At 37.3% G+C, this 17,635-nt stretch overlaps 1 long non-coding RNA gene across 2 annotated transcripts in view; it reads left to right on the top strand.

Annotated features, from left to right (window-relative positions):
• LOC134295483 (uncharacterized) overlaps positions 1 to 11,952 on the top strand; it is a 53,740-nt gene extending 41,788 nt beyond the window's left edge. For both annotated transcript variants that reach the window (XR_010002077.1, XR_010002076.1), the window contains exon 2: positions 6,767 to 11,952. This is a non-coding gene — a long non-coding RNA (uncharacterized LOC134295483). The remainder of the gene's footprint in view (positions 1 to 6,766) is intronic.
• Positions 11,953 to 17,635: the final 5,683 nt, after the last annotated feature.

Here is a 17,635-nt window from a genome sequence, read left to right as displayed (position 1 = left end):
TTTCCTGTTATTCTCTCTAATGGGAAGAGATAATCTTCATTGGTATGAGTCTTTACCTATTTAGTTTGGCTAGGTGGCAGCTTTCTCCCATTCATCTACACTGATCCATAACCTAATGGATTCAATTAGCAAACAAATATTTAACCTTGTTGTGTTAAGGGCTTTCCATGCTTACCCAACTAACAAAACAGTGGAAAATTGCAGCTTGCATTGGAAAACCTATGGGTTTGGTCTGACAAAAGTTGTTATGAGTTCAGCCTATAATCATAATCCATTTCCTGTGCTGTCACTAGCATGCTGTGCAATTGACTCTTTTCTTTTCCACTTATTTTGTAGAGGGGAATAGGAACAGAATGGTTGCTCAGAAGACAGGACGTGTCTTTTTCTCTTATTTTTTTTAACCCTCTGTTCAATCTTATGTGCTGAAAATTTCAAAAGAGCTGCAAATAGCCTTTTAATCTAATATACATTACAATCTTTTCAGTTGGAAAATGTTCCAGTGATTCTCTCCTTCCCATTTTTCTCCATGGCCTCAGCTTACTTTTATTGCTGCAAAGTGGTTAAAAGTATAAAACTAGCTTCTGCTGAGAAAGTATGTCTTCTCCAAGGTTACCCAATGGGTCTTCATGTCCAAGGAAGAATTTGAACCTTGATGTCCCACAGTCCTAATTCAACACACAAGCCATTATGTTACAATGGCTCTCTAAATGGGGTACATGTATATGCACCTTCAAGTTGCCCATCATCTTATGGCAAGCCCAGAAATTTAATAGGGTTTTCTTAGGCAATGAATATTCTTTCTGTTCTTTCTAAAATATAGTTACCATATCTGATATTTCTTGGCAGTACTAATCAGGGCTGAATCTGCTTACTTTCTAAGATACACCAGGATATGGTGCCTTCGTGGTATTTACTTCTTAATAAGTTCCTATACAATTTCAGCCTAATATGATATAAATTATCAAACAACAATCTCTATAAAGATTGAAGATTAGTAAATACAGAAATTATTATTGCAGCGTATTGTAATTTGTAAGACTCACAATGTGTTTTGAAAGCTGACAACAGAAGTTACTTGCGGGAAAATTGAAGATAAGATAAGGCAAATTATAAGAGAAAGGGGGATTTAGCTAAGGAGCTTAGCAGAGTAATGCAAAGGTTTGTCTTAAAACCTCCATTCCTTTTAAACAGAGCCAATTGTTGATACTTCTCACACACAATCACAGAAAAGAATATAAGGTCAAGGAGACTAAGGATACAAAAGGGGAAGTAGGATAAAGAAATGGGAGTTCAATAAAATGTGTTGAATCTACTTCTGCACACTATATTATTTTATATAGCACCTGATGGTTTCTATTTTTCTATTTATATAAGTGAGAAGTAGAAAGTACCCAAACTACATTACATCTGCACATGTACACAAATGTTTGATACAGCTAGTTATGAATTATACATGTCAATGAATCTATCCTACACATGCAGAGTTTGTTTCCCAAATCCCCCCCAAAAATGGAAAATGAGTTATAGGTGGCAACACATTGTTGGAAAGGAGTAGATATTCTGTATAGATTAAAACTATCAAAATGTATCAAATCACTTTAGTACAGAGCTTGAAAAATTGCATTTTATAGCAAAAGAATGCATATCTGCAACCAATTTTTCTATTACTGTAAAATTTGTTCAGACAGATTTGGTAAGTTTTGGAAACAAGTTCATTATAATTATCATTATCATTTATTTGTATAGTGCCGTCATTTTAGAATGTAAGACCCTCAGTCTTACTGTCTGAAAAAGTGGGACACACACAAAAAAGAAAAACCCAGAATAAAAATGAAAAATTTACAAGATGCAAAAGATAGAGAATGAATGGCATTACCAAATATGAGACTATACTATGATTCAGCAGTTTTGGACATGGATAAAAGAGTGAGTTTTTCTTAAAAAAATAAATAAAATACTATTTATTTATTTACAGTATTTATATTCCATCCTTCTTACCCCGAAGGGGACTCAGGGCGGATTACAATGAACACATATATGGCAAACATTCAATGCCAATTGTACTACTTACAATTGAGGAAACTGATCTAAAATACAGACTCATGCATATCTGGTTTATGATAAAATGAAATCAGACTCTGTAGAGAAGTTATGTGTTAAACAGAGATTATTGATATGATTTTATTTATTTGTTTGTTAAAAGAAAAAAAAGGGTTATATATTAGCAAGGAAAAGCCTAACATGGAAACTAGCTGGAAGCAGCATTTGGTAGGTTGCCATGGTAACACAGCTTCTCTTGGGAGAAAAGGGGCGTGGCTAAGATGACAGTTGGAGCATATTCCTTTTTAAAAGTTCAGTTGCTGTGAGGGTTTAAAAAGGACAGTTGCGGTTAGGTTTTGAAAAGATTAGGAGCTGGGGAAATCAGCTAAGGATGGCAGCTTATGGTCACTCAGGGGAAAGGCTGGGAATATAAGTTGATCGGGAGTTTAGTATACTGTTTTAAGAGAAGTTATTTAAGAAATATCCATTCAAACAAGACGGCATTGTAACTTAAGATCCAGAACGTTTACTGATTGAAACCACACACGCTTATGTACCAAAATAAACTTGCATTTTGTTATTGTTCATAAAGATAAGTCTCCTTGCCTCTCTGTAAGCCTGTTACCTCATGTTGGTGGCAGTTACCGTACCTACCTATATAAGTTACCATCTTTACTCATTTAAACCCATCAGTTCTGTTATCCTTCCTTATCCACTAAATCCTCCCTGTCATACATTCACACATCCTCCATCCCTCCCTCTCACACGCGCGCACATCTCCTCAATTGGAGTCTCTTCAATTGGTGGCAGCGGTGGGATTAAAAAAAGGATTTCCCCCTGCCTGAGTTGAGTACCACAAATTGGGCTCTCTTCAGACTCCAACGTTAAGAAAGATGAAGTAAGAATCTCATTGATGAGAGTATGGCATAAATATAGAAGGGTTTTATATAAAATATCTGCATGGACAAAACCACAGGAGGCATTTCCACAACTAAAAACATCTAGGAGAAAATATCTACTTTATAAACAACTATTAGAAAAAGGAACTCTTTAGAAATTAAAAACACTACAAGAGCTAAAAAAAAAAAAAAAAAAAGATCCAACAATAACCTGGTTTCATTATAATTGACTTCAACAGAGACTTCATCTATTCAAAAAAAAGGGTGTACAAGAATCGGAGAATCAATGGAACCAACTACTACAGGGAAAAAATTAAGCAAACTGGAAAATTGTATCAACTTCTGAAAGATTTTACAATTGATGAACAAATAAAAGAACCCATGATTCAGTGTGCAAAAAATATAAGCCAAATAATATGTCTGGAAGAATTGGGGGAATTCTGGAAATGCAAACAAACACCTAGAACTTTCTACCATTTGTGGCAAACTTGTCTAAAAGCTAAAGAATTCTGGATAAAAATCCATAGAGACATAGAAAGTACAAAATCCCATTAAAACCAGAACTCTTTTTACTGGGATTATTAAATAAACAGATATTGAAACATCAAGAAAGGATCTTTCTTTTTATGACAACAGCAACAAGAATTGAATACGCAAAACTATGGAACCAACAAAATATACTAACATTAGAAGATTGGATTGCAAAAGTATCTGAAATGGACAAAATGGACAAATTAACTTTAGCTCTGCAAAAAAAACAAATACACAGACACTTCAAGAAGAATAGAAACCAAAGGAAGATGACCACAGCAGGATTTCTTGACAAAAATAGTATTCATAGTATATAGATACATTTTGTACTATTTATATACTTTACATTCAAGAGACCTTAGAGACTATGGATAATTGACCTGTCAGTATTCTTTAATTAGAATAGAAATGTTTTTAGCCTTGTTATTTAGATATTTCATAACTACATACAGTGTTCCCTCACTTATCGCAGGGGTTAGGTTCCAGGGCCATCCACAATGAGTGAAAATCCACGAAGTAGGGACACTATATTTATTTTAATATTTATACATTATTTTAGTAGTTATACACTATTTTAAGTCTTTATCAACCAACCGTGTGTTGATAAATCACCTCCTTCTCCTTCTGTTGCCACTTGGGCTCCTTTTCTGTCCTTTTCTCCCTCCCTTCCTCCCTTTCTTAGGCTGTAAATTGTAATTTTTTATGATTTATAATAGTCGTTTGGAGTTTATTGAAAAACCACAAAACCACGAATCCGCAAAAAGTGAACCGTGAAGTAGTGAGGGAACACTGTGTATATATATATATATATATATATATATATATATATATATATATATATATACACACACACACACACACACACACACACACACAAATACAAAAAGTTTGAGTAGTATTTTAAAAAAGAAGAAAAGATGACAATGTAATATAGTGAATTCTCACCTACACAATATTAAACTACTAATAAACGGAATTGAATTTTTAGATTTATATGGCAATCGTTAAAATTAGATAAAAGACATGTAAAGAACTGGAAGAGAAGATAGGAAGAACATTGGATAGTATGGGAAGACATGACTATCAGTTTTGACGTCGGATGACAAGAGTGTTATTTTCTGTTATAGAGGATATTTGGAACTTTCAAAGCTTTAGACAATGTCTATAATAGTATTTGAGTTCAAGATACAGATGTAATAATTATATAACAAATATAAGGTTTCTCTCAACCCCTTTCCTCTTCCTTGGTAGGATAGTAGACATTTATATAGTTCTAATTTACTAACTCCTTCTTTGTTCTACTTTTTAATTTGTGTGAATTTTTTGTGTGAAATGCATAATAAGAGTTCAGACTTAAAAAAAATGAGTTATCATTGTGTATGTTGATGGGGGCGGATTGTCTGTCAGATGCAGGCTATAAAAGTGGAGCTACATATCATGGCACACATAATTATGTGCATATAATTATATAACTTGCAGTTGGAACCCAAGTCTAAATACAACATTCATTTGCGTGTGCATGGGCAACATACCTCCAGCCAGCAGAACCAAGAAGATTCAAATACCAGGTTGGGATAACAAATGGCCACAACTTGTTTATTGATTACAGAAACAAGGGTTGGCTGGCATGCAGGGGTCCTGGATCAAGGATCCGGCATCCCACTGCTGACCGATACCACGAACCACACCAGGGTGCAGACTGACCAAACCGGGCCAACGTACCTGGAAACACCGGATGCTCCCTCCTCCTACCATTGGGGGGGGGGGGGGCGAGTAAGCAAGTCAGATCCAGGGCCCATGCCACATGCCACAAAAAGGGGGAAAAAATCGAGGCAGGCATGGTGCCTGCACTGGTCCTGGGCAGCCTTAAGTAGGCTGCCCAGGCCTCACCAGTGCCTGGCTCTGGCCAATCAGGAGGTAAGGCTGGGCACGCTCCCAATTGGCCAGCTGGCTGAGTGGTGGGAACCTTTCCCACTGCACAAGGAGCTTCTGGGAAGAAGAAACACCCTGCAGGTGCCATGCTGGGCCAGAGGGTGCCGCAACAGCCCTCGCCAGTAAGTCAGGCAAGGCATTTATTTTTTGTATGTACCTTATAAATGTCATCTGAAGATAATTTTTCACAATATTTTTCATTCGAAGTACTCAGGTTATATATATATAATGTGCTTTATCAGGGTTTTTGTATTCTATGATGTTTTTATTTTATTTTTATTTCATTTTCATTGTTTAGTCTTTATTTTAATTGCCATCATTTTGTTTTATTAAGTTACAATTAGGTTGTTTATATTGTCTAATGTGCTTTGTCTTGATATATACTGTTTGTATAGTTTGCTTTGGGCATTGAATGGAAACCACCCTGAGTCCCTTCAGATAGGACAGTCTATAAATAAAGTTTATTGTTGTTGTTGTTGTTGTTGTTGTTGTTGTTGTTGTTATTTTGTGCATAAAAACAAAATTTGCATTCATGGAACCATGAGAAATTTTGGGCTTTGGAGAATTTTGGATTTCCATATAAGGATGTTCAACTGTATTTGCTTCGGCACTGACAACCTATTTCCCCCAAAATGTATTCACAAAGTGGCCACAAGCATCCTGTTGCTCCCTAGAAGAGATAATTTTTGTGAGCTTTACATTTTAAAGTTAAATGCTAACTAAGAGTCTTCTGTCAATTTATTTTCCTTTTCTTTGGAAGTCAGAAAAGTATCTTGAGAGGAGCAGGAGAAATTATTGTGGTAGAAATAGATACTCTTCAGTCTCCAACAAAGCAACTTTTCTCACTTGGAGCAGAAACTATCCATCTCAGAATCCCTGGTGGGGAACTGATGCTCTGTGCATCATTTTATTTTATTTCTCCCTGAGAGCCTGAGAGGGCCATCTGCAGGTGGTTCCAGCAGGGATTCAGGATCTAGTTATTGCTGTCTTTTGTGCATTGCCTAGAAGGCATTATAGAAATGTAATGAATAAATATTTTCTATTTTCTTCATCTGCCATTGGTAACAGATGTTACTAGGGATTTCTAGTCTGCATTGCTGAATTTGCAGCGTTTTTCACTGGCTTACCAGAGGAGAGATTCTATCATTCTACAAACTAAACTTAGCAGTAATCCATCAAGGCGAAAAAGAAACCCAGGGTATTCATATGCATGAATTTCTCAGGTGCATCAAATACATAGAAAACAACCTATGAGTTTATATATAAATGAGAGTGCTTTTGTCCATGAAAAACAACACAGAGAATCAAAATGCCATGTGTTCTGTATCCTCAGATTTATGTCTTTAAATTTATTTTTTCCACAGGTTATGAGTAAATCAACAGGTGGGCAAGAGCTATAGAATCTTTGCATTCCAGTATTTGAAAAGAGCCACACAACATCTACATCCATTTTTGATGTAGCACATCTGGGGAAGAAGCAAAAGCAGCAGAAAGCCAAAGAAAGGCGGTGTGGTGCCAGAACTTAAAGGTTATTCTGTGTCAAGGCTACAGCATGTCAAGACTTTGAATTCTGTATCTTGTATTGTATCAGAAAAAATATTGTCACCTCTCATTGTAACCATTCACTCAAGGCTGTCACGATGCATTTTCGTACATAGCAGTGGAGTGGTTTAATAGTGAATCTTTGACACACTTTATGTGTAGCCACCACAAATAAATGTATTGTATACTACAGACACAGTACCAACCCCCATTCAATAATTACTGAGAATATACCAAGTGTTTTCCCTATCTGCTCCTGTTTTGACATCAATATTTCAAACATATGATTATGTGTTCTTGGGAAAGATAGATAGATTCCAGCAAATTGGGAACCCTGAAATGAACAGAATAACATCATAAAGCTAGATGTGAGGACACAAGGGAAAGCAAAAAATGTCAATGAGAAACAGACAATGCCTTTTGGATTAGTCACATAATTGATGCCCACTGGTCAGGGCTCACTCACTGAAAGTGATGAAGTCCCCTTGATATGTCCATCTTCAGTGAGGAAATCACTAAGAGTAAGTGAAGCAGGGAGGGAGAGGGGGAAAGGACCACGGCATCATTTATGTGATCATTTTTATAACTACAGTAGAGTCTCACTTATCCAACATAAACGGGCCGGCAGAATGTTGGATAAGCGAATATGTTGGATAATAAGGAGGGATTAAGGAAAAGCCTATTAAACATCAAAATAGGTTATGATTTTACAAATGAAGCACCAAAACATCATGTTATACAACAACTTTGACAGAAAAAGTAGTTCAATTAGCAGTAGTGCTATGTTGTAATTACTGTATTTACGAATTTAGCACCAAAATATCACGATTTATTGAAAACATTGACTACAAAAATGCGTTGGATAATCCAGAACGTTGGATAAGCGAGTGTTGGATAAGTGAGACTCTACTGTACTACCAAAAAATAATTGAAAGTTGAAACATTTTTAAACACTGTTCAAAATGTTACTGAAAGACAGTTTATAGTTCACTTCACTATTTCTACTAATTATCCAAAACCATCATAAGATGTTTTGTTGTGCGACATAAAGGACAAAAGGGAACCAATTCATCTAGCTCCATTCCATGAACAAAAGCAATTTCAACCATAAGTTTAATTTGCTGGTTTAACTGCTAGTAAGAGGACAGCATCTTCAACACAGAAGTGCAGCTAGGAAGATTTAGCAGAGGCCCTAATGTGCTGTATTCTTCTTATGGAATGTCTTCTCACCCATTCTACATTCTGCTTTTGTGGAATCAGACAGGTACTGTACTGACATCACAATTTTATATCAAGTAACTCAAGATAGGCTGTTAGGAATTGTGGAAGTTGAAGTACAAAACACTTGGAGGGCTGAATTTTGCCCATGTCTGCTCTAACAGATGCACCATGTTTATGTCAATTCTGACCACCATCACGGAAGGTATGGAAGAAAAAAAATCTTAATATTTATAAACTGCAATGCAACTGTTGCCCTTCAGGTGGTTTTGGACTAGAGTTCCCACAATCCTTCTTTTTGGCTATTCTGCTGAAGGTTGCTGGGAACGATATTCCCCCAAACATCTGAAAGCTTCAGTTGCTCGCTATACATACACTACAGCTATTTTTCCAATTTTTTCAGATTCTACCCCTTCAGAAAGATTAAGTATGTGTAATCTTCATTAGGTTCTTCCTTAAAACATTGCATACTTTCTAAAATACAACAGTCTTTACTTACAGAAGATATAGGTATGCTTATATTTGAAATCTTCATGATTTAGCCACTCAGAAGGGGTTTGTTGGTCTTCTGGTTGTTTCCAGCTTATGTTGATCCTAAACTAAACTAAACATTTTTTTTCTCCTTCGAAAGATTTTTTCAGAAGAGATTTGCCACTCCCTTCCTCCAAAACTGGAAGAGTATGACTTGCCTAAAGTTATACAGTGGATTTCCTTGACTGTGCACAGGTGTGCAACTCGGTCTTCCAGCATCTACTTCAACATTCCAACAATTACTAAGCATGATTCAACTGAAGGAGGAGAAAGATGGTAGTTGTTACATGCCTTTGAGGCAACTCTGCACTATGTTGACCCTACTTCTTAAGAAGATTTGTTCAGACAGGGGTTGCCATGGCCTTCTTCTTTGACTGAGAGTGAGACTCATCCAAGTTCACCCAGTGGTGTTTCACAGCTGAGCCCTTTACGTGAAACATGTTTTCCCAGAGTCCTAGTCCAGCATTCAAACCACTGCACCATACTAGCTATAGAAGAACATTTACAACCATTTATTGTTTACAATTAATGTAGAGGAATAACGGTTGAGATGTTCTGAAGTAAAATGTGAGTTGGAAAAAAAAGCCCTAAACCCAATCCAATTTCTGAAACCCCAAAACAGGATTGAAACACAAACTAGCCTTTGGTGCACAATCCTATTTCACATTCTTCAGAAATATTTTGAATGACGGTATTTCATTTCATTGCTAATGACAAGGCAATAGCAATAGCAATGTGCATGCAAATTTATGCGTGTACTGTGTACTGATTTGCTCATTCATCAGGGGCTTTATAGGCAAGTTTAAATTAGCTTTCTGCTCCTGGTACACTGAATGTATCATCTCCTTGAGGATAAAAATAGAAAGGTGACAAACAATATAGCTACTCTGTTGGCCTGCTACATAATAGTTTCCTTGAGGTTATTAACTTTTGGATGGCTTTAAATTGAGGTTTAAGAGATACCTTGTAAGAAAAGGAAATGAACTAATATCTCGATTGTAAAATTACTGTTTTAGGTCAAGCAAAGTACTAAGTTTGATAACATGATTTAATATGACAATAATGGTACATTAAGGCTTTATGAGATTTTTAACTTGATATTATATTCTGTCTGCTAACATATCAATCTACAGCCATTCAGAGAGAAAGAGAGAGAGAAATTACATTTTCCTTGTGAACACTCAGGGTAAAATTCCCCTCTTTGATCTGCTCTGTGGGAGTCCTTCCTACAATCCCATGAGTTTAGTCATTCTAATAATGCACTTAGGGATGCTTATTAAACTTTAAAGTTGTAGTGGCAGCAGGACATAGTGCCACAATTTCTGGATCACATTGCACCATAGAAGCAGGGTGAATTAACTCATTGTACCTGGTGGAATACTTCAGCTGATTCTGAAAAACCTCAGAGAATGAAAACGGGGACAAACGAGAGTGCCCAAGAGTAAAAGCCCTCAATGGGTTTCCAAGAGCACAATAGGGTTACATTTGTTACATTTACAAAATACCCAATATGTCGTGTTCTCATGTTGCTCAGTGGTGTTCTTCTTTAGGAAAGAGGTTGTTTGAAAATGCCTTTTTCAAATTGCCATCCCAATAAGCTTGCCAGTCATTCTCTTCAAAATGACATGCCCTTGAATGACCCCCCATTAGGAAAGTGTGGAATGATTCTAGTGAGTTAGTACACTAAAGGTAAGGCAAAGAAATGTGAGGGGAAAGAGTTCCATATTTTAAATCAGTTGTCAAAATGGAAAATGATCATGAATTATAGACTTCCTTACTTCTTTGTTTAAAAAGTGATTGGTAAGTAATTAAATGATGGATTTTGGAATTTTCTGGGAACTGGGAGGGAAAATCCAGAATACATATACGCCATTTCACATAAGTGCACAGTGAGATACACAGCACATCTACATTATAAAATTAAAGCAATTTGAGACCACTTTAACTGCCATTTCTCAATGCTAAGGGCTCATGAGAATTACAGGTTTAGACTTCTTTGCCAAAGAATGCCAGTTCCTCACCAAACTACTAATCCCATTATGTCATAGTAACTCTACAGTGTAGATTATCTAATGAATACATTCCCTTTTCAGTACTCCTACTCCTAAGGTTTGGAGAATACTTTGGGTTCCATATTAGGCAAAAAATGGTAGGTAAATAAAATAAAATAATAAACTGTTGAACTCATCTTCTGGAAATCCATTCAAACGCAATCAATGGAAGAATATACTAGAACACTGCTTTAAAAAGTGTATGATGGAATGATTGAAATACTTTGTATATTTTGAAATTACAGGTCAAGCATTCCTTCTCAGGAAATCCAAAACTGAAATACAGTAGAGCCCCACTTATCCGCCTTTGCCACCCTCCCTCACTCTCGCTCATTCACTCACTCACCGGGCTGGGTCCTGGTTCTACACTTGCTGCTGGGAGGCGGCCCAGTGAGTGACCCAATGAGCGAGGGAGGGTGAGGGGAAGCAAAGGAGCAGTGGCAACACTGCCCCCGCCGCTTGTCTTCTTCCTCCTCCTCTCCCTCCAGAGCCAGCCTGCTGGAGGAAGAGGACAAGTGAGGCTTGGATGGTGCCCCGCCACCATTCCTCGCAATCCCTCTCCTCTTCTGCGTGTGTAAATCTTTGCTTATTTTGTTCTCACATCAGGCAATTAAAAATTTCAAACATTTTCTTCACACTCATCAAAATTACAATATAGTATATTTGTGGCAAAAATGTTCAAAAACGTTTTTAAACCAAGCATATAGATTTTATACAATAAAAGGCTTTTTGCCACCCAGCTTTCTTTTTTGTGCAGAACTTGGTCTGACATCTTAATAAATGACTTACAGTCATGTAAGTTAAAATATTATCATTTATAAGCCATTGCAGAAGTTGATTTTTTTTTAGTGTCATCACACAATTACACAAATGGCCCAACTTGCTTTTCAGCGGCTTTAGCCCTCACTCAATGGTGATTCAGTGACAGTTGGGGAATCGAGGATATCTGTCCTATAGTCACATGGAAAACAATGACATTATGCTGTGGCGCAAGCTGGTGAGCAGCTAGCTGAGACCAATCACTCTGACCAAGAGGTCATGAGTTCGAGGCCAGCTTGGAGCCTGCATTTGTCTTGTCTTTGTTCTATGTCAAGGCATTGAATGTTTGCCTATATGTGTAATGTGATCCGCCCTGAGTCCCCTTCGGGGTGAGAAGGGCAGAATATAAATGCTGTAAATAAATAATAAATAAATTATTCATTAGAGAACCTCCAGAGATTTCCATGCATATTATTGTTCTGCATTTAGCTATGGGAGCATAGCTCCCACTCTCCACTGATGCCCCTCACTTTTTTCCAGCCACAAGATGGCCATGGAGTAGGAACTATTGAGATAAAAGACTCCGCATGATGTATAAAAGAGGGAGGACACAATGTAGTTCTGCCTGCAGAACATTTACACTATGTTTTCACAACACAGGATTTGAGTCATTTTTTGTGTGCAGAAAACAATGTTTTGTGCAAACAGGTTTCTGTGTAAAAAAAAAATCACAAAAAAATTCATCAGAAAAATCCCAAAATGTGAAGAAAACATCATGTAGGGACATCTCAAAATATTTTTGTTGAAGACAAGAAATTTTGTAAGGTAATTTTTATATTTAGTTTTGTAAATATCAACATGAGGTAATTAAACATGCTAGAACTTTGCAAACAACCAAGTCCAACTATGTCAAACTGTATGGCCTTGTATATACTTTTGGGATTTAGTCACAACAGGGGATTCCTAAAGAAAAGGAACCCAAGGGAATGGGACTTAGCTCTTTGAGGTTTCTACCTCCAACAGAAAGAAAACCTTTTCATTTGGACTCCATTTGGTGGGTTCCACGGCTATAGTATCCAAAAGATTTTTCCAAATGCAACACTGCAGAGACTTCTTGAGAAATTCAATGTCCTTTACTTAAAAGGGGGGCAGGTAGCCTCGCTAAGGACAAAAACAACCTGGATCTCAAAGGAAGTTACCTTTTCTATTGCTAATGGAATTGGAATTTTATTATGTGGATTTTAGGACTATTTCTCTACTTGTCTTTCCTGCCTACATGGAGAGTGCCTCCTGCCTACATATATATCCCTCCAGACCATCTTAACTAATGACAAAAACAACTTCACAAAACATTGGCCCCTGATTTTGACATCAGCATTTTTTCTTGTTCTTTCTTGTTGTATGATTTTTAACACCTTTGCCTTATGGAGAAGCCTTTAGAGCTTGGAAAGCTTACATGATTGGCTCAATGAGGCTGTTTTTTTTGGGTTTTTTTGTGTGTGTATTTTGGATGTTGTTGTTTTTTGCTGGAGGCCCAATATGCATAATCCTAAATATGTTTTCTAATCGTTGAGACTGGTAACTATGGTTAGTGTGACAATCAATCATGTACATTTGTCGTAAACTTTAACAGAGTTGCACTACCTGTTATAACCCAAAAGAAAAGAAGATACTGAAAGGGTGGAAGGAAAAAAATGTTGCAAGCCTTCAGTGCAGGTAAAATATTATGAAAGAACATCTGTTTATTACTGCAGTCCCCAAAAGCTTACATTTTTACTGCTATTTTGTTTACCAGTTTCACTGAAGGATTTCCAATGGCAATGTAGGTTAAAAGAAGATTTGAATTTCTGCTCATTTATGCTAATCAAAATTGAAATGGAAGCAATAATTTTACTGACAAAACATATATATGGCCATTAGAACAATCAAACAGACCTCAGAGACTGAAATCAGTTTGAAATATAATATTTATGGCATAATGTCACTGGGCAGCCTTTTTGAATATGTTTTCTTAAAAGGATGCTGTCTGTGATTTCTGTACAAACCTCTCTTTCATTAAAGGATTTGTCCAAAGTTCTGCTAATGAAGAAATTGCTTTTGTCTTTCTTCAGATTATAGTGGCTGAATCCCATTTACTGACTGCTGTCATTTAACATTGCTCAGAGCCTTGCTAACAGGGTCATTTACTGTGTTAGAAGTGGTGCTTTGTTTTATCTGAATTTATTAGCTATTGAAGAAATCATTTTGAATGTAAAGTTTCTTGGGCAAAAGGTAATATACAAAGAACAAAGACAGGTATCCTCTCCCATATGGAAGAAGAAGAAGACACCTAAAGCATATCCTCAGCTTCCATGTTAGGAGAGGTCCACTTGATAATCAGTCATGAGACAAAGAAAAGGACCACTTTATTTAGCCTTTCCTCCTATTTATTTATTTGACACTAAAAGGAGCAAAGCGAGTGGGACAACTTGATGCAGGTCCAGATGAGGCCAGACATCCACTTCGAGACAACCCCCTGCAGCTTTCCTTTGGGTGAATCATTTGAGCCCTGAGGACAGTCCAGATATTTGGGTTATTCCCTGATCAGTCACTTACTGGAAAGTAGACCTTGGGTACTCTTACCCAAGCACCACAGCTTCTCAATGAGAGTGAAATCCAAAGATTTGCCTTACGGTATACTCCTTAAACTTGTCCAAGCTGCATGACCTATGGAGGCTGTTTCAGTATCATACCATATACGAAAATGGGTGCCATGGTGAACACTGAACTCTTTTCTCCCCTATTATCAAAAAAGGGGGAAATTCCTAGCTAGCCACGAAGTGACAGGAGAGGCTCACACTGCACTGAGGGCAGGAGGGTGGGTCATGTTCAGAACTTGAAGAGGCAAGTGAAGGGGAAGTCAGGCCTTAAGTTGACTGTAGAATCAAATGCATCAAATGCAGCAGTTGGTATCTTACAACAAAGTCTTCTGGTCTCTGACCATGGAGGCCATCCAATAAATAGGTTTCCTTCCTGCAGTATCTGGAAGCATATTACTGTTTTAGCCTAGAAAGCAGGACTTCATTATGTCATCAGGCATCCATGTAACATGACAGTTCCACCAGTTTATAGATTAAGTCAAGCTTTCATCTCCAAAGAGTACCGAAGTTCATGAAGTAGGATAAGGATTAGTGTAGGGTTTTCTAGATTGGATTTTAGGGGTTTTAGGTCAGATTCTAAATTTTTAGATCATAGTTAGATTTAGGTCTTAACTCTTCACTTGACTTTACATCACACAGTGGTTGTGTGCACTATATATAATCATCTGGATTCCTTCATTTAATACAGGAGTGACTTAGATGAGAGCTGTTTCTGTAGTTCCCAGAATTACCCAGCATTCAAAATATATGCCCCCAAAGGCACTCTATGGGGTGTAACAGATATTTCTACCATGTACTTTTGAAGGCTTTCACAGCCAGAATCACTGGGGGTGTTGTGTGGTTTCCGGGCTGTATGCCTGTGTTCTAGCAGCATTTTCTCCTGACATTTCACCTGCATCTGTGGCTGGCATCTTCAGAAGATCCTCTCAAGATGCCAGCCACAGATGCAGGCAAAACATTGGGGAAAATGTTGTTAGAACACGGGCATACAGCTCGGAAACCACACAACACACCACCATTTCTGCTGTCTTTGAAGCTGTCCCAGTTCCCCCAAGGATTACTTATAGCAGAGGCTTTGCCATTTTTTTCCAAAAAGAAATTAAATCACTATACTCCCATTTTTGCAACCGTCCCAGATAGATTTTTTTTGAACCCCAAAACACAGTGAAAATGTTTCCATGCCTCTAGAAGTATCTGAGGATATGTGGAAAGAGGTAGAAAATATTTTTGCCTAATTATTAACAAAATGTGCAGACAATAGCATATACTTGAGTAAAGTAACAGTAAAAGAAACAGCATTATCTGGAAGACGATAAAACAAAAACAAAAAAGGGAAATGACTGCATCATCAAGAAGATAATGAAGTTTAAATGAGATACAAGATATAAACGTAATGCACTTCAAACCAATAAACACTTTCAAACCTTTTAGTATGAATTAGCAATATTTCAGTACTGTTAACGACTGAATTAACATTTTTATGGTTATAGTTTGGTAGATGAAATTGGAAACTTTTTACTTGCATTGTCTAATTTTGTTTTTATTAATGTTTTTGGCTCAGGATCATACTGGCCTAATCAAAACATCTTTCTAAAGTGTAGCTGTGGCTCATATTAAAGAAATTCCTTATAAGAACATACAACAATGTTAGCTGGATGAATACTATTCAAGGATCATCATGGACAGCATTGTGTTCCCACGGGTGTCAGCCAGATGCCTCTGAGAAACCCACAAACTTTTATTCTGAGCTGTTTCAGTTATGTTTGATGACATTGTAAGCTACAGTTTCTATGAATTATTATTCAGTAATGTCTGCTGCAAAAGTGTAACCATAATCAGTTGATGGGAAAAATCTACCAATAGGCACAGATCACTCATATTCCCATTACTTACCTGGTGTGATGGAGCAATTCCATGTATGTGTTAGTGTGCTGCCACTGAAGTGACTTCAGGGAACAGGATTTTCCCCTACCTCCCACCTTCCACTATTTCCAAGGTTACAATTTTTGAATTTAAAGTTTTACTGTATTTGATTTTTTAAAATTAAACATAGCTGGAATTACAAAATTACTTTAAAACTATTTTCAATCAATTACAGAACTTGTTTTCGTGTCAGGAGCAACCAGAGTTGCTTCTGGAGTGAGAGAATTGGCCGTCTGCAAGGACGTTGCCCAGGGGACGCCCGGATGTTTTTTGATGTTTTACCATCCTTGTGGGAGGCTTCTCTCATGTCCCTGCATGAAGCTGGAGCTGATAGAGGGAGCTCATCCACGCTGTCCCCAGGTGGGATTCAAACCTGGCAGCCTTCAGGTCAGCAACCCAACTTTCAAGTCACAAGGCTTTTATCCCCTAGGCCACCAGAGGACTGTGGAAGTGTGAGAGAGTGGGCTTATGAGGCTTGCAGAAGTACAAATGTAAAACCATGGACCAGTGAATTGGTACAGTTGGGCAAATGCAGAGATGTGAAATAGGAGGATGCTGATGGCACTGTGTTGCTACTATAAGTGATCATGCAACTGCCATGGCACAGCAGCTTTTTGCAAAAAAGTCTTAAGTTTGCATTCCACATATGCTTCCTTAGGGTGTACTCCAACATGGTATCCATGTGAAGACATGCATAAATCATTTAAGCAACAATTTTATTTAAATCAATAATTCACAGTTCTTGGGGGCTCAGCAAGTGCACTTCTCACAAGAAACTAAAGGGATAAAATTGGCTTGCTTAGTCCAGGCATGAAGAAATAGTATTAGTTATGTGGTAGGCAAGGATCCTTTCTACACATCTTATTTGTATAGGACAGCTGAGGGGAAATACTAAAGATTATGATCTCTTTTATGCCGAACAATCAAATGTTGATCTACATGGTGTTACTCATTCTGTTTAATGGCACAGATGCCTGGCATGGATTTAATAGGGAAAACAGTGAAGACAAAAGCAGGTGAAGAATGAAAACAACATATTGCTAGAGGGAAACAAAAGGTAAATGTGACACTTTTTTTAAAAGGAAAAGCAATCAGTATGTCCTTGAAAAGGAAATAACCAGGGGAGAAAGATAATGAACTTGGTAAAGACACTGAAGACGAGACATATTGCTTAAACTGTTGATAAGGAAGACACAGAGGAACACAATTCATTGCTTTATTTTGCCATACCTTGCATTATGGTGTCACGTAAAGGGGAGAGTTATTGTGTCAATAAAAAAAAAGCTTTAGGAGAGGCTTCCTGAACTAACACAGAAAACAAGAAACGTATTGATTGGCAATCTAGAATCAGATGACCAAACAAAAGGTAATGCCATTGAAACAAATGATAGCTTGCACTTGACATTTGACTAAACTGGTAGAAAATGAGAAGTTTATGCAACATATATGTGTCCGTGTGCAAAGTCATATTTTCTCCATGGTTTGCATCCAGTTTTGAAAAACTAGGGTCCTTTCAATCATTTTGATTCTGCTTTAAATACCATGTCTGCTGTGGAATTCTGGAACTTGT

This window comes from Anolis carolinensis, chromosome 1 (assembly GCF_035594765.1).
Source record: "Anolis carolinensis isolate JA03-04 chromosome 1, rAnoCar3.1.pri, whole genome shotgun sequence".
NCBI classification, from domain to species: Eukaryota; Metazoa; Chordata; class Lepidosauria; order Squamata; family Dactyloidae; genus Anolis; species Anolis carolinensis.
The sequence above is the reverse complement of the archived record's forward strand: the minus strand, read 5'-3'. Positions and strand labels throughout refer to the sequence as shown.